At 48.3% G+C, this 21,694-nt stretch overlaps 1 long non-coding RNA gene across 1 annotated transcript; it reads left to right on the top strand.

Moving 5' to 3' along the window:
- Window positions 1–10,038: 10,038 nt before the first annotated feature.
- On the top strand, window positions 10,039–21,317 carry LOC128088847 (uncharacterized). The gene is made up of 6 exons (XR_008210403.1): window positions 10,039–10,984; window positions 13,340–14,309; window positions 15,526–15,669; window positions 15,755–15,888; window positions 17,100–17,294; window positions 20,428–21,317. It is a non-coding gene; the product is annotated as an uncharacterized LOC128088847 (long non-coding RNA).
- The last annotated feature ends 377 nt before the right edge of the window (window positions 21,318–21,694 follow it).

The following is a 21,694-nucleotide window of genomic DNA, read 5'->3' as shown; positions in this document are numbered from 1 at the left end:
GTCTTATTTGTGAAAGTGATTCAGGCAGCATTTTTTATAACAGAAAAGGGAGGGCTCTGTGTCTATGCCTGCATATAAATATATAGATTCTATATACAAATCTATAAAAACACACGTAAACCCCCTCTCACATACAGATCTGCTTTGCGTGCTCTCTCTGTACTAAAAGCTATGTTTGTACTGCGTGCATCAAGCCTATCAGTGATGTAACTGATTAAACCAATTGGATTACAGCAGGAATGAAGACATATTTATATCTGCTCTCTTTTACAATCTAAAAATACCCCGTAATTCTGAATGGATGTGTTTTTAGGCAGCTGCTTTCAGAAATACCTCCAGATCCCCATTTTGTTATTGGGTTGGGGAAGGAGGCAAGGTCAGAGCCCAGGGCTCCTCCAGGAGCTCTCCTGTCTCTTTAAGGCTCCGTCACGCTCCCCTTCTGCTTTCGTTCTTAAATATGGGATGTGTCCAGGCTCTATTAATTTATAACAAAAGCTGATGGTGCTGGGGGATGAATGGGGCTGTGAAGTATCTGACATGGCAATTAGGGCTGCTATCGCAGCAAGGCCTGGTTTTTGCTGGAAGGGAAGTTGCAGTAAACTAAAGCTAATTAATTGCTTTTCAAAAAAATAAGAGAAGTACAACGCGCAGCAATCTGTGCCACAATTCGTGGTCAGGCAGATCCTCCGACGTCTGCATGGTCACTTTGTGAAGGACGGGGCTGCAGCAGGTCTGCAGGGCAGGGCAGCCCAGCAGGCCTCAGAAATCAGCCTCTGCTTCTCATCACTGTGTCTGGACAGGCGCTGAGTGCAGGAGGTGCTGAGGGCCGCGCGCCGCACGGAGAGGCAGCATTTGAGCTCCACAGACCCATCATAAAGCGCTGAGCCCTGGGCCCTGCTTGCTTGTCCCCTCTTAGCCAGCACTTAAATGCCAACACAGTAACAAACGCAGCGTGCTGTTCAAAAGCCACTGTGCTCAACCCTACAAGGAGCTTTTCAATCGCTTGAATGTCAAGGAGAAAGATGTTGCTGTTTGGCTGATGGCTTAACCTCTCCATCTGCAGTGTGACCGAGCTGGAGACAAGGAGCTGCTGAGGTGTGCACACAAGGTTACGAGTATGAAACCAGCACGGCCACCCACATGGAGCAACCACAGAGCTGCTGAGAGAGCCCAGAAGGGAACACGGCCAGGTGCCAGGTCCTGCATTGTGGTCACAGCAGTCCTGCGCAATGCTATGGGCTTGGGGCAGAGCAGCGGAAGGCTGCACAGCAGAAAAGGATCTGGGAGTGTTTGTGACACTCCACTGACCAGGAGCCAGCTCTTCGTCTGCCACCCGGGCTGTCCTGTTCACGCTCCCAGCCAAAACCTAGCAATGCCAAGAGCCAAAACACACCTCCTCAGGGCTTCAGTATCAGTCAGCATTTGAATTTGTTCAGAACTCTGCCTCGATCTCCTTGCCTATATGAGATGCACAAAGAAAGGAGAGGAACAAAAGGTGAGTGCTGGCAGTGAGCAAGGACTGTGGCCCAACGCCTTTCCTGGTGCTGTGCTGCAGTGGGCACAACGTGCTGCAATTGGCAACTGCTCCCAGAGCCCTCAGCTGCAGTTCTCTGGAGCTGAGAAAGGGGAAGAGCCTATATGGACAAAGTCCCTGAGAGTGTGGTCTGATTTATTGCTCTGTTCCACACCAGCACCCATTGGGGTTGACCCTTCAGGTATGCTGCTTACTGTTGTAGGAGGTTTTGAATGTGCGCTTTTCTGGAAGCAATAATTCCAATGGATGGTAATGCAGTTAAAGCTCCTTAAAGCAATTAACTCATTTGCTTTGGTCCACGCTGCTGGATATTATTATTGTTAATGGGAAAACATTGTCTGCTTGTTTATATTTAAGAGGAAAAGCGAGAGATTTGTGAAGTGGAGGCTGTGATGAGATTGGTTGGTCACAACGGCCGTAAACTGTTCATCTAAGAGGAATGAGTGGAGCGCGTGCAGACTCCATGTGTAAACCCTGTAATCCCCTTGTTAACACACTTTCCAGCAGTAACTTCCCTTCCTCCTGCCTGCTCAGGAATATTCATGTGCTCATGCATCATTTTAATGAACTTATCAATGCATACATAAGCTATTAATTAAACATTTATTAGTAATTATGCTTTGGGATCACCTCATGTGTAACTCTTGATGTTATAAACACAACATCTCACACCGATGTTGCAGCAGCCCAGTGCTCAGGGTGAGAAGGAACAGCTCGGGTTCACCCTGCCCAGCAGAACCGTGTGTGGTGGGGCAGCAGCAGGCACAGCTGTGGCAGATCCTTGCTGCAAATATTACAGGGATTTCCAGATGACAATTAATGGACTTTCCTTGGCTAGCGTCAAAGAAAACGTTCTACGTGCTGTTGTTTATTATTTCTGTTACAGTCACTCTGCTTGCTTATTGCTTCCATCTGTTGGCATCACACTACTGGCTCTGGTCTCATCTCTGGGATGTGAACCCTTGGCAGCAGGGAGCGTGGTTTGGTGAGAGGCAGAGCAGCAGAGCCTGAGCAGTGTGGGTGCTTGCAGGCTGCGATGCCTTACAGTCCGCTTCAGAGAGGAACCCCAGGACTTCATTCCCAGAGGTTGAATTCAGGAAGAAATACGTTTGATGGCCTGAAGTATTAAAGGTTATCTTTTAAGTTTTGCAAAGCCATTTGCTCCAGACCTTCCTATCTCCAGTTGTTGCCTCAGGAGATCACTAGCTTTGTTGTACGGGGCTCTCAAGAAGCCAGTCAACCCAGACTTTTAAGTATTAAAGAATACTTAAATCCTTATGCAGGCATAAGTTGCTCTACTTACTCTTCCTTGCTTCCTCCCCTCTTCAACAGCTGCCAGATCAGATCAGACAGGATCAACCAGGCCAGCTGGGACATCGCAAACCATCATTACAGCAAAGCCACTCTGCCCCTGTTCCCCAGGCCACGGCCGGATCCACTCTCGCTGCCAGGCAGAGCAATTTAGGATGGACGGAGCCACGGGAGTGCTGGTGGCCAACAGCTCCACAAACAAAGTCCCCAGTGCCAACGGGGACCTGCGCCATAATGCCATGCAGGTGGCCCCAGCTGCACTCTGTGCGCCGTGATTCGGATGGATTGGCAGGAGCAGGAGATGCTGCACTGGGTCGTGTGCTGTTTTATAAATTTTAATCCTCGCTTTAAATTTTCCAGCAGAATGGGTTTGCTCTACCTCTGGGCTGGAGGAAACTTCTTTTCGTTACCCTGGAAACATGGAGATGGCAGATCCGTTGCTCATTGGCAAGTGGGAGAGGATGAGAGAGAAGCAGATGACAGAGGAGCATGTGGAAACAAGAGAGTACAAGTGGTACCCTGGGGTGCCTTGCAGCAGATGAGGGAGGTGCTCCTCCACTCTGCTGTGCCCTGGGGAGGCACAGCTGGAGCACAGCACCCAGAGCTGGGCTGCCCAGTTCCAGGCAGACGGGGAACGGCTGCAGAGATGGTGGGGGCCTGGAGCACCTCCTGATGGGGACAGCCTGAGAGCCCTGGGGCTGTTCACGTGGGGAAGGGAAGGCTGGGAGGGATCTGATCAGCGCTGATCAATATGTGGAGGGCGGGGGTCAGGAGGATGGGGCCGGGCTCTGCTCGGTGGTGCTCAGCGCCAGGACGAGGAGCGCCGCGCACAGACTGGAGCCCGGGGAGTTCCATAGGGACATGAGGAAGAACTTCTGTGCTGTGAGCGCGGCACGGAGAGCTGGGGTCTCCTTCCCTGGAGATGTTCTGGTCCCCCTGGGTGCTCTTCTGTGCAGCTGCTGTAGGGAGCTGCTTTTGAGGGGGGTTGGTTGAAGTCTAGAGGTCCCTTCTGACCCCTGTGTTCTCTGTTCTGTGAAAAGGGCCCATCCAGAAGTCTCCACCTGCTGCAGCAGGGGCGGGCATGGGAAGCACTTCTTTGGCTCCCACATAGCATCAGACCTACTGGGGTCCTCTTACCTTTGGCTCTAAAGCCAGGTGCCTGATGTCACTTTGCATCCTGGAAAGCGCAGGAATACAGATTGCCGCAGATTCCCATTTTTCCCCTGTGAACTGAGCTCTGGAGAAGACCAACCACACTGGAGTGTCCTGCTGAGCTTCAGTTAAGGGGAAATGAACACAGATGTCTGCCTATTCACTGAATGTGCTGTAGTTAGACTCGGGAATTTTTATTTTTTTCTGCTGGAAACGTGAGCGAGGAGCAGGTGAGAGAAGATGACGCAATGTAACACACAGCTGCTTCAAATCAGGGGGATCCGTACTTCCCTGCAGTCACCTCCTGTTCCCATGCCTTGATGATTTAAGTCCCTCTCCTGCACTTCGTCTCCCTGCTGCCCTCCCAGGCAGCAGCTCATATTAATCCTCTCTCTGCTTGCTGAGTTGCAAAGTTCTTAAAGGCCAGGGCTCCATTTTCCTGCCCTTATTAAGTCCCCTGTGCACTCCTGGCCCCATGCAAATAAATACACGGAGAGAAGCAGCAGCCTCTCACCTGCAGCGCCCCGAGGGCGCAGGGAGTCCAACGGGAGCCCCAGGGATGAGGCTGCGGCTGCAGGCTGGATGCGTGCCGCCCCGCGCCCCTTCCCGGCGCCTCCCTGCACCTCTCGGTGCTGCAGCGCTGTTCGGCGCTCGGCTCCACAGCCAGCGTGGGGAGGGAGGGAAAGCAGGAAGGTAAGATTTTCCTTTCAGCGAGGCAAGCAGCCGAGGCCTGGTAAAAGTTGTTGGTTTTGTCAGTCTTGAAGGAGCTCGATCTGCCGAGACGTGTGGGCTGCCATCCGAGGGGAGCGGAGCTGGCTGCATTGTAACTTGCCACTGCCATCTGCGGGCTGCTGCTGCTCTTAGCGAAGCCGGGCGCTCTCAGGACACTGAGCTGTGTGGCGTTTTCTCGTCTAACCCCGAGGAAACTTGCGGTCCCTTTCCCCTCCCTCACTCTGCTGCTGCAGTAGTGTCAGCAGAGCTGCCAGTTAACGAGAGGCGAGCGTAGCAAACGCTATCTGACAGTGTGTTTTGAATGCGTTTCAGGTGAAAACACACACCAAGAAAAAAACACCAAGCACGTTTGATCCTAGCTGTATCTGCCTTCCATATTCATGTTTGTGTGCCTCCACGTCATTATGGGATCAAAGCACTATTAAGTGCACAACCAAAGTCTTTGATAACCCTCTGCCCCATGTGCCTCCTTGCCTTTGTTTATTGCATTTCTCCAATCCCATCCTTTCTTTTCCCTTTTCTCTCTCCTTTTTTTTTTAATTATTATTATTTATTTAATCCAGACTTCTATGCCCATTCTCTCCCTGATGGCTTCAAAGATGCTCTGGAATAATAATGTACAAATGTACAACGTGGTTGTGAGGACTGTTCTGACTGTATTCTGACCCTCCTTTACACCCACGTGCATCAGCACAGCAACAGGCAGCAGCATCAGGCAGCCCCAGCCAGGTCCTTGGTGTTGGTCTTGCTTGAACCTGGGAGCAGCTTCAGGTTTACTCCAAGGTAAGCAGTGATTGGTATCGGGTGTTCAGCAGCCACTTTGCAACCTCGTTACTGAGAGCTGTGGAGCTTCAAGCCACAGCTGTAGAATGCTGGTAGTATTTTTAATAAGGGTGCTGAGACCAATCTACTCCTGTATGGCAAACGTGACAGCAATTCAGATTGAAAGCCTCTGTTTTCCAGACAGACACTCACCCAGTTAGTGCAAACAAAAAGGCACTTGTAACTCCAGTCCTTTAATCTTCCTCTTTGCTTCATGGTAGATAAGGCGTCTTGACATCAAGTTGCATTAATGTGGTCCTCTGCAGATTAGTGCTGTGGACAATGCGTGCTGCCTGGCGCTCCCCGATATGTTTTCTGAGAGGAGCGAGGTCTGGTGGTCAAAGCAGGAATGCTGGAATGGAAAACAGGCTGCTCTCCTGCAATCCCTGCTGCTGCCTTCCTGTCTGCTGGTGGCTGACCTTGCCTCTTGGTTTTTGCAGTTGTAAAATGGGCATATTGGTACTAATTGCCTTGAGGGGAGCTCGTTGGGGGATGGCTAATGATTATTGGCTTGAAAATTACAGAGGAGAGAGGGGAAGAAACAGAAGGAAGGTTTTGCAATGTGTGTGAGAAGCAGGAGGTGCTTCTCTAGAGAACTCAAAGCCTTTTCCTGCAGATGGTCTCATTCCTTTCGTTTAACAAAGGGGCAGAAAAGGCAAGGGCGAGTGCTTTGCCCAAGGTTATAGGAGAGGTGTGGGAACGCTGCAGTGCTGCATGCGGTGCTATGCGGTGCTGCCTGCTCACAGCCATCCTGAGAGGCTGCCAAACCCCACAGGGCGGATCACCGGCAGCCTCTCACCAAAGTGTTTGAAGGAGGTGATGCCAGGCAACAACCCAACACGTGCTGCAGGCCCCTGTGCTACCGGTTATATAGCAGTTTGTTCTACAGGTCTGCAACTGAAGGCAGTCATGGAATCATAGAATGGAATCATACAATGGTTTGGGTTGGAAGAGACCTTTGAGATCATCTAGTTCCAGCCCCCCTGCTATAGGCAGGGACTTCTCCCTGTGGACCTGGACGATCTGAAGCTGGGAGGATTGGCCGACCATCAGAAGGTCATGCTGCCATTGCATCCCTCATGCTGGATGAGCTGAGAGCTGGGCGGAGTGAACCTGGTGAGGTTCAACAAGTGCAAGTGTAGAGCTCTACATGTGAAGAGGAATAACCACGTGCATCAGCACAGGCTGGGGGCTGAGCTGCTGGAAAGGAGCCCTGCAGAGAAGGACCTGGGCGTTCTGGTGGCCAACAGGGTGGCAAGGAGCCAGCAGCGTGCCCTGCAGCACTCTGAGGTGCGTTGCAGAGAGCGGCCCAGCAGGGTGAGGGAGGTGCTCCTCCCCTCTGCCCTGGGGAGGGCACATCTGGAATGCAGGGTCCAGGCTGCTCTGCTGTTGAGGTGAGAAGTGTCAGAGCTGAGTCAGCCCAGCAGCAAGATCAGACTGCAGAAGGCTGGATAAAACAGTCAGGGGAAAAGAAAAAGGAGGAAGGTGCCTTGAGTCAATTACACCGAGAAAAACTCTGTGTGAGGTGAAGGAACTTCACAGCTGAGCCAAAGCAAAACAAGCTGCTGAAGTTGGGAAGCAGGTGGGAGCCATGTGGGCAGGAATAGCAGCAGCTCTGCGTGAGCAGCCGCACACTGAGGGCTGCAGGGCAGTGTGGGGCCAGGCCCTATTCCTGCTGCTGGCCCCAGGCAGAGCAGCCCCACTGCTGCACCCACGGCACACAGATCCAGGATATGGCACCGAAGGGTTCCTGCGCTAGAAAGAGCCTTTTGTTGGTCGTGGTTCAAAGGCTTTGAACTTATGTTTCATTCTTCCATGTTCTGACATGACAAAGGACTACTTTAATAGCTGGGTATTAAACCTATTCAGGGCAGAAAATGAAGGACTGCATTAGCCTGCAGCACTCAGGAGCTGTGTGTTATCAGCAGCCCGTTCTACCAGCATGCAGCAGGAGCCTCAGCCTCATCAGGGTCAGCGTGCAGCATTCCCCTCCCCAGCAGCGTTCCTTGCATGCCCTGTTCAGCCCCAGAGGGGTGTGAGCAATGCCCTCCTGCCTCCATCACTCCCTGCTGCTGCGCCCAGGCGCTCCTGGAGACCCACAGCTTAGGACACTTCCACCTTTTATTCTGAGGCCAACTTAGGTGCAGCTGCCCAGATCCTGGCAAGCGGGCACCTCATGGCAGGCTGTGAGGAATGGGCTGAGGACACCGAGCAGAGTTGCACTTCTGCAGCACTTCCCCTGCCTGCAGCACAGCTCTGTGCCCCATTGCCCGAGGCAGCAGTGCAGGGCACAGGGAGCGACCTGAAAGCTGACAGCTCAGAGTCGAGGTTTGGCCACAGAGAGGAATGAGGCTCATCAGATTGAGCCTGGGAAGGCTTCCAAAACCTTGTCTTCGCGAGGCAGCAGTGCACAGGTTTGCATAAATATCTATGAAATTCATAAAACAGCCCAAACGAAATACACCAAGGAAGGAACTTCTGCTGCATTTAAATCTGCACAGTCGCTCCCCTGTCTTTGAAATCCAGCGATGCTTGCCCCTCCAGCAGCCTGGGAGCAAGGTACCTTCCAGATGGTTCCCCCTTCCTAAAAAACTGTGCTGCACAGCCGATTAAATCCTGCTTGTTGTAATTAAGCCCGACACAATTAGCTGTCAAGCAGGGCACTCATCTGTTTTATGTTGCAATCTCTTCAACAGGCAAGGCTGCTAGACAAGATTGTCACTTTTCGAAAAGATTTTCATTAGTTACCCTGGGCTCTGTGTCAGACTATGAAATATAAAAATGTGCTCTGTAGCCAAGTCAGGGAAATTCTCATTTAATGTTCCACACAGTATTATGAAAGTAATGTACTTTGAAAATGAATGCATTTTGGAACATTTCGGAAGAAATGTAATTTGTCTGCTAAGTAATAACTGCATGTTCATGAATTTACTGATTTTTTTTTTTTTCCTATATGCCTTTTGTAAAGTTGGGAAGACTTTTTCTGACCTAAAACGAAAGGAAGAGGAACTGTTGGTTTTAATGCTACTCCTTCCTTCTCTGCCTCCTTTCTTTCATTCTTTCTTTTCCATCACTTCTGTGCGCTCTGTCAAAACCAGGCCCTGTCCCACGGAAGCAGAAGCTTGGCAGAAAAAGAGCGAGCAGCTCGAGATGGGAAAACCAGAAGTAACTCAGGGCAGAGAGGAACAAAGGAGCTCCGTCTCTCTGTGCCTTTAAGAACAGAGCGCACAAAATCCCCTGTTGCTCCTCAGAGTTCAACAACCAGCATCTGTCAGTGGAGATGCAATTACGATTTCCCTGTTTTTTGGTGGGACTGTGAATTTTCTGCATTGCTAATGTCACAGGCTAAGTGGGGTCAAACATAGCGAGCAGTAGTGCTTTCTCACCACCGAAAGTCGGATTCACAGTCAGAGCAAATAACAAAGGATTCAGGCTGGCAGAGCCTTCTATCTGCCTTATCAGTGGGGGCAGGACTGCAGATGGAGAGCAGCCGTGCCCACAGCCCCAGCACTGGGCTCAGATCTCACTGGGATCCATCGATGTGCCCAGGGAAGGACGGGGGGCAGAGCCGGGCACCCCAAAGTGCTGCAGCCTAAGAGCAGAGCTGTGGGTCGGGCTGGGCAGGGGGTTGGTTGGGGGCTGTGGGGAAAATGAGATTGGGACAAAAGGTGGCGGTGGGGGGAGGCAGACGGCTGGACTGAATGATTGTAGAGGCCTTTTCCAACCTTAATGATGCTATGATTCTGTCCTCGTGTGCTGTGCAAACTTGGGTTGTCGGTTTATACGTGGAAATATAGTTTTCAGATCACGAGAAGTTAAGTGCTGAAGTTTGAACCCCGCTGTGATGAGCGGTACCTGGCTTTGTTTGCCACCTGTTACTGCCCATTAGCACCCCAGCAAACTCTCTTAGTCAGAACTCAAGTGGCTCTAATCAGGCTTCGTTTACCCTCCTTGGGAAAGAATAAAGTTCATTCAAATTAATACCACTTTCTCTCCAAATAGAAGCACCCCCCACCTGAGGTTCGGTGCATTTTAAAGATTTATCTTCTATGGCACACCTTTTCCTCACTCATTTTTGCTTTGCTGAGTCCTTTTCTCAGGAAAGAAAGCTCCCATTGTCCCAGGAGCAGGTCTGGAAGTCGTCTCGTTCGTGCCCTGGGTGCGTGCCTGGCACTGGGAGCTCAGTGCTGGAGCAGAGCCTGATCCATGAGCATTCAGCTGCAGAAGAATAGGGGGGAAAGCTGCACAGCAGCATGAGACAGAGCGCATAAAAGCAGAGCGGGTGAACAGGAAAACATTGTCTCTTAATTGAGCTGGTGGAGAAGGAGGAGTAGTGGTGATTACAAGGCCTGCAGATCTTTGTTTACAAGAGCTGCCTTCCTGCGATCCGTCTCCGTCGGACAGGAGCATCCAAGCCGAAGCAGAGCTCTGTCTGCAGAGCGCGCGGGGGCACGGCTGCGTGTGCATCGCTCCGCTGCCATCCCAGCTGCTGCAACTTCCCCTGCTCCAGCCAGGGATGGAATGGCTGTGAAGCAGCACAGAGCAAGGCAGGCCTTGCCGGCGTGGCGGCCAGCAGCAGGAGGTGCTGCCCTGTCCCTCTCCCATGGGCTGCGGGGCTGAGCGCTGCAGGTGGCTGACACGCAGTGGGGATGTGCCAGCAGGGCCTTTGGCGTGGTGTGACTTGCTGCTTTATTGCAAATAGCTTTGGCCGTTGCTGATGTGATAGCAATAAAAACCAAACCCCCCAAATCCCTTCCTGCTCTATCCTTTGGCTGGATCTGCTGCTGGCACAGGCTTTGCCAGCGCCAGGTGCAAGGGGCTGCTCAGGGGATGCAATGAAACCCAGCTCTGATTTTTGTGTGTATTTAACCCCTTCCTCCTCCATTTGCTCCAATGGAACTCCCTCCCTTTCCAGGTTGTCAAAATGAGTGCTTTTTCCCCTATTGTGAGTGTTTTAATGTTGGAACATGAGTCAGGAAGGCAACACTAAAAGTAAAAGACCTCCAGGTGCTGGAAAAAACTCCAACTGCCTCCCTGCTCCCACAGCATGGCTGCTAGCAATGGGATGGGCTACATGGCAACCCCACTGAGCTCCTGGTTTAGGACGTCACCTAAGCAGAGGCCTCTGCGTTTGCCCTGTCCTTGAACTGGCACCCAAGCTTCAGGAGAGCCACAGCCCCCTGGCTGCCTCCTCAGCATCGCCCTGATGATGGTCAGACCCTCCTGGTTATTTGGGTTGGACCACCATCCTCTGCCCAGCACGTCTCAGCGCTGCTCGCCGCTTCCTCATTCCGTCCCAGATTTCACCAAAGCCCCGTCACCGGTGAAGGTCTGACTGCAGCGACCTCCTGCACAGCTCACACCACCAAATCTCAGTCCTCCGAGAACCCGAGGGCAGGTGAGACGTTCATTCAGCTCTCTGCTGTCTTTCAGGTAAGCAAATTTAAACATGTCTGGCAGTTCCAATTATTATTCTTTTAACTGCGCAACAAGAGAGGAAGGAAAAAAAAAAAAAGGAGATTTATCACAAAAGATTATTTTGGGGGAAGGAGGAGGAGGACGGGGGAACTCTAGAATGTTTTATTTATGGGAATACTGCAAATTACCTTAATAAATTCCTTTACTAAGCTGTGTCAGCTACTAAAACATTGTTCTTTGTGGGTGAATAACTTTTAATTTGAGCGTTCTAGTATTCAGCAGAGTGAGGTAATGGATTAGCAATTGCCTGTATTGTAAATGTCATCTTGGCATAATTAGGGTGATTATTGTTAACCAGTGGAGTTCAGTATTTATCTGTCACTGGGTGAGAGGATATAACAAAGCCCCAATTAGTTATAAATGGTATATAAATTAGTTATAAATGGTGGTGGGTGGTGGGAACGGAACGCAGCCCCTGAAACGCTGCTTTTGTTTTAAATTTGCTTCAGTGTTTATTTGGTTTTAACATCCGCATTACCACGATTCCCCTGGCAAGAGGGGCCGGGTGCCAGGCCTGGATGCAGCGATGGCGCGAGCAGCGCCGCGTCCCTGAGCAGCGCCTGGGTTCCTGCACGTATGGGGAACCGTCCTCCACTGTGCCAGCTGTGAGCACACGCAGTCCCTGAGTCTGTCCAGCACTGCAGGCCCACAGAAGCAGAATTTCAGTCGTAGATTGGTCGGATTGGGGGGGACCTTACAGACTTCCAGCCGCATCCCTGCCATGGGCTGCAGGCCCTAAGGCTCAGGCTGCCCAGGGCCCCTTCCTGATCCGCTCTCCCATTTAGGCTCCTTATTGCCCATTCATTTCTAACAGTGCTGTTTCTAATGGTCAGATGGAAACTGTAAGAGGAAGTGGTCTGAGTTCAGCTCTGCAAAGGAAGAGATAGAAAACCATATTATGGGCAGGTATAGAGCAGTGTCCCCTTTGGGAACGTCATCTCCTTTTTCCCCAGGGCAGCAAATCTAGCTCAAGGCACCAGGGTTAATGTCCTTTGCAAATACTTATCCGGCCTAATAGATCTGGGGATATTGCTACCACTCACAGATATTTCAAAATCTCTCCTCTTAATCCTGACAAGCTCTTGCCCTTAATAACTTCAGTGGGACTCTTGCCAGAGCAAAGACTGTCAAGTCAGATTCTCAAATGAAACAAAAAAGAAAAGCAGGAAGGGAAGTTCAAGGTGAGGGGTTTTTTTGCTTGGTGCTTTTTATGGATGTTCGTAGATGGAAACTGTTGGGATTCTTTCCTTCTGATAACTTAAATGATGGATGAGGCAAATGTCCTGAGAAAGCCTTCCAGACCCAGCCACAAATGGCATAGGATGGAGAGAGCAAAGCCATCAGGGGCTGAGGACAGACATAGGAAGAAGAATGAGAGTGGCATGGTAGGGAAATAGCAGCTTCAGCGGGAAGAAAGAGATTTCAGAGGGAAGCGGGGATCATGTAATTTGTGGAGCTTATACATAGAAATAGTTCATACATTTTTGGTTAGTGAATATTTAAGTTTGTTGCAATTATCAGTTGTTGTGAGTTATCCCAGAGAACTGTTGCTCGTGGCCGCAGTGTGTGCAGTGCTACCTCCTCACCTGCTTTGGAAACCTTTTGCAGTGCTCAGCTTCTTGTGACGCAGATTTTCTCAGCTTTCATTAAAAATGAGGGGAACATTTCCATATTCTCTCTGTCCCAGAAAACCTAGAAAACTGGATTTACTTTCCACAGGACTGCACAGGTTCTGCTTCATTCTAACCTTGAAGCTAGTAAATGCTCAGAAAAGCTAACTTAGATTCTGTTTGTTGTTCTGAAACAAGCCATAAATCCTTTGGAGTTTGGAGGGGATTTTTTTCTCTCTCTTTTTACATGCTGCCAAAATTCTGCTATTACTTATTGAGACGCATTTGTAAGCTTACAAATTTGCAATGATTTTCAGCACAAATATTTTTCAAAGAAATGTTTCCCCTCTCCCCTGTAAAAATTCTGCCTCTGGCCTCTGTGGGGAAAAAAAGAAGATGTTTTGGCCAAAGTAGGAAAAAATAAAAATCTATAAACATTTCATAGTACTCATCAAATGCAATTTTGGTTTACTTTTACTGAGAAGCAGAACTTTCTTTTTTTCTTCAGCATCTATGGGAGTGTCAGAATTACTTTACGGAGCGCTCAGCAGCAGGGTTTTTACACAGATGTGTTCACTTTCCATGGAAAGTCAATAGATGGACTCAGAGCAATTCCTGAACAGAATAGCAGGGTTAAAAGGGGACTTTTGAAAGGTCGAACTCACTTGTATGAACTAAAGCGGTGTTTCTTTCCTTGAAGGCTTGATCCGGCTCCCACTGAGAGATATGAAATTGCTTCAACAGAAACAGGACCTGACCTTAACCGAGAGACGAGCCAGGACCTGGAGCAGCCCCAGCGCGTGACACAGGCACAGACGTGCCAGCACCACCTCCTCACCCTGCCCCGCTTTGTGCTGCATCAGTCCCGGGAGAAAATAGAAATCCTTCACAATGAGCAGAGCAGAGGCTTGGCTCAGTAGCGTCATTTAATGCCTGATAATCCCTCATCCCAATTTGCTTGAATTTATTAGGTGTCCCTGGAAACAGGTGTGATGGAAATACCATGGAAACGTGAGACAAGTGGAGCCATCAGTTCACAGCCTCTCCGGCAGCAGTTTCATCAGGGAGAGCAGAGCTGACATCACGTGGGCACCTCCCTCTCCTCTCTCCATCTTCGTGTCGAGAGCCCAAAGACAGCCCCGCACCGAGCCTGGGGGGCACTTTTCATCAGGACTGGAGTGGGAATTGTGTCCACAACTGTCGGTGCCAACAGTCATCCCAAAGTAACCCCAGTGTGGGCAGAAAGGGGCAGATTAAACTGCCTGAGATAAGCTGCTTGCATCTGGAGACACCCAGTGGGGTGTTGCTTCCCTCTCCCCAGCCCTCACGCTTCAGCAGTGCCACTTGGCTCAGATAATTTACTTTTAATAGTCTGGTTACAAATGAGATTGCAAAGGAAGCACGTGATTCTGAACTGGGATTTCTGAGTCACATTCTCATTTCCCCCTCGTGCCTCCTAGGCCTCTAATAAACTACAAAGAGACATTAAGAAAACAATAAGAACTCTTTATCTATTGAGACTGGGGAACAGGAGCAGTGAGCCAGCAGTAATGGATTCTGTGTATCTGCAGTACGTCCCTGCAGCAGCGACCGAACGAGGGGAACGGGAAGTTCGAGTGCTCAGGACATGGAGAGCCCGGATCAGCTGGCCAGCAGTGGGTAGAAAGCAGGTGAGCAGTGCCTGAGGCCGGCTGAACCCCTTGCCAGGCTGTCTGCAGGAGGCATTTGGCCACGTCCATGCTGCACTCCATTGCAAACTCAGGGGGAATTAGGCAGCTGCCGTGTGTGCTGTGATCTTCTGCATCACCACCAGCGTGCACTGCATCGCTTGGGCCAGGATAAACCACGGGTGTTTGCAGCAGCACCTAAATGGGAAAAGAAAAGGGGTCACATCCTGCCACGGCCTGCAGCATCTCTGATGGTGACAGTGGTTCTGCAGTCAACTGCAGGTAATGGGAAATCAGGCCTGGGGAATCAACAGACAAAGGTGTTCCCCAAGGCAAGGAAATCGATGCAAAATAAAGTGCAGGTTAAAAACACATAGGCAGAACTAATTACAGAAAGAGAACTGAGCCCGGGGTAGATGAGAGCCCTTGATAAAAGAAATGGCTCCACCAGGTAAACGGAGCAGTTGGCCTCGATGGCTTGGGTTATTTATTTTATTTTTTCTCTTTCTTCATGTAGGTCAGATGTTTTCCCAAGGGGGATCCTCTTAAACTCCTTCTTAGGATCTCAATTACAAACTCAACACAAATTAACAGATAATAGAACAATTAGAGCAAAAGAAACCTGAGAGAAGAACACAGTACACAGAACGTAGAGCAAAGGGTTCATGGAAAAGGAAAATCAGTGTGACAGATATTTATTACTATCTTTATGAGGGGAGATGGGACTCAACCAGAGCCCATTTTGAGTTCTGTTCTGCTGGGGTTTTGCCATAAACGAAAGTGAGGAGTCTATCCTTACACTTTTGTGCCCAGCACATTTTAATTAGGGTTAAGAAAACAGAAGGAGGAAATAAAAACAAGGAAAAATAAAGAGAAAAAAGAGGTAAGAAAAATCTCAAGCTGATTCATAATTTAGTATCTGTTCTGCTCAGGCTTCTGTTGGATCTTCCAAAAGCAACATCCCCTTTCATTCAGACTGGGTAGCTCCTGTTCAAACGTCCTTTTGATGCCACACATGAAGAGAAAACAAACAACCATGAGCAGAGAGAGGAAGAGCAAAAAGAAGGCAAACAATGCAATATGTATAGAATCTAACACAGCACAGCATCCCACACTGGGAGGCAGAGCCCGGCACTGGTGACTGTAATCCAGCACGAGTGGGAACACACCAGAAAAAGAAAGGACAGCATTACAAGTAACCAAATCCTTGCTTTCACAGCTTGCTTCCAGCACACACGCTGAGCAAGGTGTGCAGACACGCTCAGAGCCACGCAGCAGGAGCCACAGGAATGCCCATTTGCAGACAGCATAGGGACATAACCACGATCTCCACGGGGCGCAGGAGCCAGTGCCATGCTGGCAGGTGGGAAGCAGTTTCTCACTCCCTCTGCCCAGTGCTAGCTTGAATCTAAACAGAGGCCCCAATACTTGTGCATCTTTGTGTACAGGTTTCTGCAGCGACCCACGAAACGTGTTTCCCTGCTTGACCCATCCCACCGCGTTTCTGACTGCGCTTGGACGTGGTGGAGGTTGGTAGCATTGAGCTCAGATTCCAGTCAAGAAATTTGAAATTGGATTTGAGGTGAGTCTTGCTCCAAGGATAGCTCAGAATCGAATTATTTTAGTTATAGCAGGGAGGGGGAAGAGAAACAGAGTAGGTGAAATAATAGCAACTGTCTAGCTAAGATAAGCCAGACAAGACAAAATATTAATTCTGATTATGTTAGCACACCAAACAGAGAGAACTGCAATTCCGTCCACCTGCTGAAATCAGGGAAAATTACTGTCACCAATGGTGCATAATTTAGAAGTGTTAAATCATTAAACCTGGGTAGAAATGGTAACATGCCATTATTTGATGCCATTGATACTAAGCCTGTCTGTGAAAGGGAGACCTGCCGAGTCGGTGGCTCACGTTCCCTTGCAAATGGAGGCACTGCAAGCTCTCTGAAGGTTCATGAGCCTCACTGATAATGGAGAATACTTTCAACCTAAGCTGCTCACAGCTGTTCCCATTTGCTCTGGAGGGTGGTTGGGGTGGCTGCAGACCTGGAGCAGGCAAAGTTGTGCCATGCTGTGCTCTGTTTGCCCCCAGCTCTGCCAGTGATTTTCTGTGTCATTTTGAGCAATCACTATGACTAGACACGTTCCCTCCCATATCAGACAGCTCATACAGGTGTCCTCATTAACCTCATTAACTAATGAGCCAAACAGATCACACAGTTCTGCTGATGAGACTCACTTTGACTCTCAGAGCGCAAGTTTCTCCCATTAGCCCATGGTAATCAGTCCAACGTGATCAAAGGCCTCTTTCCAGTATTTGCCAGCATAGCAGAATACAAGGAGATATTGAACTGGACTCTGCTTGGAAACAGAGGTGAAACACAAAGAGATGAAATGAGGATTGTGAGACTGTTCCCTGCTCTTCGAAATCAGTGCATTTCTGAAAGAGGGCACAGCCAGTTTATGGAGCATCCTTGGCTTCTCGTTTTCCCCACTGCTCCGATCACTTTGGGCTACCATGCAATCATCAAAAGGCACAAAACAAACACAGGAAAAAAATGCCCTGGTTTAGGGAAGCAGGGAAACCTGTGGCTCAGGTTCTCTCTCTCTGCAGGATCTGGGGAAAGCTACAGTTTTCTGCAGCCACCTGGAGCTTAATTGCCACTTAAAGGAATTATCTTCAGACTTTTTCCCCAAGAAAAACAACTTTGTACAGAGCAGAGAGACAGATAGGAAAACAGGTTGGAAATTGCCTTGTAGATCACTTTTCCATCCCTTCCATGTTCACAGGAAAAGAAAATAAAAACAAAATGCAATCAACAGGGACAGGGAAGAAAAGAGTTGCTGCAGTCTGAGCCTCCAGAAGCTGGAATAGGAAAGAATGGAACCATTCAAGCATCCCCTGGTGGGGTGGTCCTTCCTCAGGTCCCTGCAATTGGTCCAGTCCTGCGTCTCACCAAGCACACCCTTGTGCTATCTCTCAGGGTAGGTTCTTCTGCTTTTGGTGTTATCATAATTAATGGTTTTAGGGAGTTCTACCAGCATTTGATAATCTTGACTAGGATTCTGCCAGGAAGACAATTTCTTCTCTCCTTTAAAGAAAAAAGGAAGCTCTTTTCTCTTTCATATATACCAGAATAACTCCTGACTGAAATGAGCTACTTGCAGTTGGAGAAAGGCACTGCACTGACAGGCTGGAAAACCAACAACTTACGATGAAGATACAAAAAAAGTCACCTCCCCACTGATGGTGGAGGCTTAGCAGCAGGAGTCTCTTCTCTTCCAGAATCCTTTTGCTGCTCAAAAACCTTCAGAGGAAGTTGTCAGAAGCCAGTAATAGCAGGCCTGGCCTAGTGTGCCCAGAGATTAAACTAGCCCTAGCTCAAACCTCAAGTTGTTTTCATACTCTCTTCCTTGTCCTCAGTCATACTAAATGGCACCATGTTCAGACTCCTTCTGAACATCTCCCTGAGTGAGGGATCCAGGCCTCCTTCCAATGGACCTCACTGCAGTGCTATGGATGGATGCCCTTCAGTAAGAGTGGTTTTCAGTGCTTAGGGCTATAAAACAAGGCTCCAGTTCCTCCTCCTTTCTATTTTTCTCCACTTATTCCTAATGCTGGTATCTCGTCAGTCTATGAGTGGCACTCCTACGTTCCTGTTTCTCCCTCTGTACCCAACAGTCTCTGTACACGTTGATCCATGCACATTATCAGTTCAGTTCTCAGCATATGGTTTTCAAGCACTTGCTTTCAGAAGAACTAAAATCACATAAAATATTCCAGACTGTTCCCTGTAAGCACTCTTCGATTCACAATCAAGAGCTGTCACCAAAGGCTTTGTATTTAAGAAACACACTGTGACTTCTTTCACAATTAAATATTTTAATTCAAACCTTGAAAATGACCTTGGAAGTAAACAGAGAGTAGGAAAGTCCTCAAACTATCGCCATGAAAAGGGATTGTTTCAAGAATGGCACAGGTCACTGAGATGTGCATCCGAGGCGTTCGTCTCCCAGATGGGTGAGATTGCCATTTTGGAAGTGTCCACTTATTGGGAAATAACTCATTCTGAGCAGGAACCACCCCAGGTCCAGAGGCTTTGTACCTCATACTGTCTTGCTTTCGTTTTCCTGGCCTTCATCCTTAGCTCCTGTCTATTGGTATCTCTTAACAGAAGTCAGCTGAGATACTTCTCTGAGGCCCATTTACTTCTCACTTCTGCTTTCTTTCTGTTTCCAAGCAGACATGGATAAAATAAGCCTTTGGTACACAGCAAACAGAGTTATAGAGACTGTGAGCAACAAGTTAACTGGAGCTTTTTTGTGTGTATCAACAACTGTCAGGGCTTTTATTCCAGGTGATTCTGTGAAGAACAGAAATGAGATAGCAAGACTTTACATGCCACAGAAAATCTGCAGTGCCAGCAGTGAGAAAGCTCTTATAAATTAAGTATAGCTGACCCGCAGGAGTAAGCCTAAGGAAGAATAAGCCATAAAATAATCACAGCTCTTTTAAAGCCTCTGTTTCGTTAGAGAGTCTTGTACAGCTTTATAAAATCAGGCAAGTATTTATTATAACAACTTACAGAAGGGAACATAAAGGCCCTGAGAGGTCGTAGCTGGCACATTCAGATGCTGGTTGAGATCCACGTGTGCTTTGTTGCTAATGACCCAGAAAAGCACGATTGCTCGTCTCATGTGGAACACAGGGAAGCAGTCGTACACAGGGACCATTTGTGAAAACCTTGCCAATTAACTTCCTCGGTATCCCACAGAAAAACAGTAAGAGAGAAGTAGAAACAAGCCTTGTTGACAGCACTGCTGCCCAACCTCTGCTGCCCACGAGAGGGTTGCAGATGAGCAGCAGAGTCCTTGAAGAAGGAAGTCCAAGCAAATGGCTACCTAACTTCCACTGAACTCTTCACCTTTGAAACATTCTCCATATCTGTTATTACTGTTTTGGGTGGTTACCAGCAGGATTTCTATTTGAATAATGGCTTTGTCCCTCCCTGAGTCACATCAAATTAGGCTTCAGTTTGTTTGTGTGTCTTCTTGTCTTAGTTAAGGTACACTTTTCTGATTATCCAAAGGGAAACACAACGCATATTAAAACGTGAATTATGTAAGGAGCTGGGGTAACTGATATTCTAGAGAAGGGGCTGCCATGGCTGCGTGTCACTCAGACACTGTCCTTTTCCAGTGACTTTCATCCAGGAAGTCTATTTTGCAGCTCAGACATTAATTAGTGCTCTCATTTTCCCCATGAGCAACAGGCTCCCATTGCCAGCTGCACAGAAGCACAGAGAGGAGCAGAAATTTGTGGGGACAGAGAGAGGCACGATTTCCTGTTCAGATCCATTTGGAAGAGTTACAGCTCCGTTCTGACCATCTGAATGCAGCCAGAGCAGAAGTATGGCCATACTTTGCTTATCTGCAAAAAGCCTCCCGTGTACCCACAGAAAGAGCTGGCTCTGACCACTGCTGGTGGGAAGACAAATTTAGGATGCGCTAAGGAAAGTGGAATAGCAGTGCTTTTCTTGTACCTGAGCTCAATCTGCTGCACTGTTCTGTGAACACAGAGGAACAGGAGCAAGTTTAAGTGACTCCAAATCCAAGCGTGATACTTGAGACTCATCATTTATATTCTGAAAGTGCTAGCAAGAGCAGGGCTTATTTGTTGATGTTTGTTTGCAGAGGTTTATTTGTTTGAAAAGGCTAATCAGCTATCAGGATGCAGAGGCAATTGCTTAAATGTAAAGGAAAAGGAAGGGATTGTTCAAAGCTATTCAGATGAGGTAGCATGGTTTGCGTTTTGATGTCGGTGTGCAACCAACTGACAAATGCTGAGCCAAGTCTGGTGTAAATCCAGATGAATTCCATTAGATTCAACAGACTCGCTTCCAATTTATTCTGATGTAAGAGAGAGCATGATATTTCCATTTAGATTTACATTAGATTTGTTTCCTGTTTTCCATAATTCAGTCAGTTTCCATTGTGTACAAAAACAGCCTGCGCCAGATTTTGATCTCATTTGCATTGGATGAAAACAGTTGTTTCAAATGGAACTACACTGGATTTATAATTGCATAAATGAGAGCAGAATCTGATCTATTCTCAGTGAGAATTTCCCAGGGCGTTGCCATGTGAGAACACCCCTGCTGTGGTGGAGTGATCAGGTGCTTTGTCATCAATTTCCATGGAGAATTTTCATCTCAATCCTGGACTGGAGCCCTGAGTGTCACATATCAGCTGCTGTGCTGCAGACCGAGGTACAGAAGCCCCTCTCCTTCAGAAGATGAGCTCGCAAGCCAGCACTGCCACCATCCCTTCACCAGGAGTGAACACTGTGCGTTGGCTTAGAAGATAAAAACAGAAAGAGCTCAGTCTTGCCTGGCACAGCTCTTCTTCAAACGATGTGTTGGCTCTGATATATTTCATTTGTCACACACGTTATTTTTAAGCCAAGTTCTCTGTGTTGTCTTTTGCTTCCTCCCCTGAGGCCTTTCTGACTCCCCTTGTTCAGCTGCAATTAGAAACGTTAGGAGCAACACAATGATTCTCTGGCAGATAAGGCTATCTCTGTTCTGATGGCTACACTGCTAGCAATAGATTGGGTTATTACTAATAACTAATAAGATGGTTATTCCCAGCAACATGGGCCATCAGATGGATTTACTTCTCCCCACTGAAGCTGCTTATTTCACTGCTACTGGGAAAATAAGGCCATTTAGAGTCATTAATGGCAGTTGCAAAGGCTTTTCTGAGTAGATATACGAGCTGTGTTGCCATAGCTTCTCGGATTACTTTGATCCCAGCCCGTCCATCTGGCTTCATGGCCTCACTCTTATTCCTTGCTCTCTTGTAGGAGTCACTGTTTCAGTGGGACAAGAAAGGTCATTACAGTCACTCTGGATCTTACAGGTACTGGACAGGCTTAGCTGACCCTTAATTTGCCTTCTGTCTATCAGCCATCAACGTGCGAAGCATGGATAGTCCTCCTTCGAGTGCTGAGAGATGAGTCTTGCTATGAAAACATGTACCTCAACTCTTTGTTACCCAGGGCCTGGGGAAATGCAAAGCTGATGTGCAGTAAAAGCAGCTACACCAGCAGCATACCACTATTATATCAGTAAGGCTTGGCATTTTAAATGAAGTCATACCTCTTCCATGTGCATTTGCAGGACTGCTGTGCGATTAATTCCAAAGAAACTATAGTTTCCTTTATAAATTTAAATATTTCTCTTAACTTATAATGCTTCGCATCAGATGTAGGAAAGACAACAGTGACAAGAACTACAGCAACACCACCAATGTCAACAACATGCTTACAAGGACATCAGTATTAGGAGCACATTATGTGGCAGATTGAAATTTCAGCATCTCCA

Source organism: Tympanuchus pallidicinctus, unplaced genomic scaffold, assembly GCF_026119805.1.
Source record: "Tympanuchus pallidicinctus isolate F22 unplaced genomic scaffold, pur_lepc_1.0 scaffold38, whole genome shotgun sequence".
NCBI lineage: Eukaryota > Metazoa > Chordata > Aves > Galliformes > Phasianidae > Tympanuchus > Tympanuchus pallidicinctus.
The sequence above is the reverse complement of the archived record's forward strand: the minus strand, read 5'-3'. Positions and strand labels throughout refer to the sequence as shown.